The sequence below is a fragment of the Arachis hypogaea genome, chromosome 15 (assembly GCF_003086295.3).
Source record: "Arachis hypogaea cultivar Tifrunner chromosome 15, arahy.Tifrunner.gnm2.J5K5, whole genome shotgun sequence".
NCBI lineage: Eukaryota > Viridiplantae > Streptophyta > Magnoliopsida > Fabales > Fabaceae > Arachis > Arachis hypogaea.
In genome coordinates, this window is record NC_092050.1 from 62215343 (window position 1) to 62218214 (window position 2872).

Sequence of the window (2872 nt, forward strand, 5' to 3'; positions counted from 1 at the left end):
ATCTCTTCTGAACCTTGGAAGAGGAATGAAGAGATCATGCTAGAAATACTTTCTCATGTTGGACCAAATTGGGGTTGGATGGATATGGTGACTATAATTCTACCAACACTTGATTTGGGAATGCATGTGGTATAATCAGTGACCATACTTCATCTCTTCTCATGAGCAATTGACCAAGGAATTGGCTATTGATCAAGATTTGAGAGATTGAATTACAAGGAATTGTAATTCGATCACTTAAGATTGCCAAGGAGATCAATGAACGCATTGATTGAGGAAGAGATGAAAATGAACTTGATCCGGTAATTTCATGCTAATTCCTCGTTTCCATTTAATTTCATGCTAATTCCTCGTTTCCATTTAATTTTCAGTAATTTAAGATTCTGTCATTTAATTTCTTGCAATTTAATTTCTGATATTTAATTTCTTGCAATTTAAGTTTCCCGCTAATTTACATTCTGCAATCTTAACCAAATATGATTTCGCTCAACTAGCACAATTCTTCAATTAACATTGATCAACCAACCAATCCCTGTGGGATTCGACCTCACTCTACAGTGAGTTTTACTTGACGACAATCCGGTACACTTGCCAGTAGAAAAATTGTTGAGAGGCAAATTTCTGCGTATCAAGTTTATGGCGCCGTTGCCGGGGATTGGTTTTGTATTGACAATTACTAAATTAGAGGATAACTATATTGAGCACTTTTCTTTTCTTTTAATTAATTAACTTTTAATTTCAGTTGTTTATTTTTGTTCTCTGCAATTTTTAGTTGTTTTTCTTTAATTTACTTTACTGCTTTACTTTCTAGCAAGCTAACCCATTAACCGTTTGATAAATTGCTCTAACCAAGCTAACTATACTCTATTTTAGTAGACTCTGCATTTGCTGTTTCTTGTACTTGTTCATTATATGACAGGTAGATGAGAGGCCTCAACCTCATTTGATAGTGAACCGGAAAGAACCTTCCTGAGATTAAGGAGGGAAGCAAGAGGAAAGAGGGTTGTTGGTGCAGAAGAAGAGGAGGAAGATTTGGATATAACCATGGAGGATGATATGAAAAACCATCATGAAGGAAAGGTGAACAACCATGCTAGAAGAGGTGGAGCTAACCCTGCTGGACAAGAGAGGAGAGTTTTAGGCTCATACATCAACCCAAACCCAGGAAACTGTGGTAGCAGCATTCAAAAGCCAACTATCCATGCTAATAACTTCGAATTGAAGCCTCAGCTCATAACTCTTGTACAAAACAACTGTTCTTATGGAGGAAGTGCTCAAGAGGACCCTAATGAGCACCTCACTAAATTCCAAAGGATATGTGACACGGTTAAATCTAATGGTGTTTACCCTAACACCTATAGATTGCTACTGTTTCCATTTTCTTTGAGGGACAAAGCATAAAATGGCTGGAATCATTTCCCAAGGAAAGCTTGATAACCTAGGAGGATGTGGTAAATAGATTCTTAACAAGGTTCTACCCTCCACAAAAAGTCAACAGGCTGAGAACTGAAGTGCAGACATTCAGACAGCAAGATGGTGAGACTATTTATGAAGCATGGGAGAGATTCAAGAATTTGACGAGGAAATGCCCCCTGATATGTTTAATAAGGGGGTGCAACTTCATATCTTCTATGAAGGGCTGAATTGTGAATCAAAGAAAGCTGTAGACCACTCATCTGGAGGTTCCCTAAACAAGAAAAAGACCATTGAAGAAGCCATTGATGTGATAGAGACAGTGGCCGACAATGAGTATTTCTATGCCTCAGATAGGAGCAACAACAGGGGAGTCTTGGAATTAAACCAAATGGATGCACTGCTGGCCCAGAACAAGATGATTACTAAGCAGCTGGCTGAATTGACCAAGCAAATAAAGAAGAATCAGGCTGCAGCTATCCACACTCAACCATCACCTCAAGGAGATCTGGAAATAGAAGAAGGAGTTAACTAGGAGGAAGCTAATTACCTTGGAAATTCATCTAGGCAAACTAATGATCCATACTCTAAAACCTATAATCCTGGTTGGAAGAACCACCCAAACTTTGGGTGGGGGAACCAACAAAGCCAAAGCCAAGACCACAGACCACGCAATCCAACCCAATATAACAACTCCACTCACTAAAATTCCAACCAAAGACCATACCATACCACACAAAACACTTATCCACAACCACCACCACATGATAATGACAAAATGGCCAGGATTGAAGCTATGCTTGCAACCCTTGGCAAGGAATTTGAAGATATAAAGAAATTCAAGGAAGAAGTGAGAGGGAGTATAAAAAGCCGAGGAGAGGTTATTAAGAATCTTGAATCTCAAGATCATCTTTCACAACAGATTCCAAAGTCCTCTGGTAGTTTCCCAAGTGACACTGAGAAAAATCCAAGAGGGGAAATAAAAAAGGTGAGATGGGAAGAGTGTAAGGCAGTTACTCTTGCAAATGAAGAAATCCTGGAAGAAGATACCAGTAAGCCAACAAAACACAGCCAAGGAAGTTCCCAGGGTAAATTGAAGAAAAAGTAACAAGAAATTGGATCTGTACAAAGGAAAGAATCAACCAACGGGGAAATTTCGAAACCATATGTGCCAAGGGCACCATTTCCTCAGAGACTCATGATAGGTGAGAAAGAAAGATCATATTCAAGATTCCTAGATCTGTTTGCATCTCTCAGTGTCAACATTCCCTTTATCAAAACTCTCCAACAGATGCCAACTTACATCAAATGCATGAAAGAGCTACTAAACAAGAAAGGAACCTTAAAAGGGGGACAAACAGTGGCAATGAACAAAGAATGTAGTGCCCTCATCAAGAAGGATGTACTCCTGAAGAAAAATGATCCAGGGAGCTTTCATATTCCCTGTGCCATAGGAGAA

At 39.1% G+C, this 2872-nt stretch overlaps 1 non-coding gene across 1 annotated transcript; it reads right to left on the reverse strand.

The window, feature by feature from the left end:
* Positions 1–1496: 1496 nt before the first annotated feature.
* Positions 1497–1603, reverse strand: LOC112753827 (small nucleolar RNA R71). Its single transcript, XR_003178192.1, has one exon. It is a non-coding gene; the product is annotated as a small nucleolar RNA R71 (small nucleolar RNA).
* Between the last annotated feature and the right edge of the window lie 1269 nt (positions 1604–2872).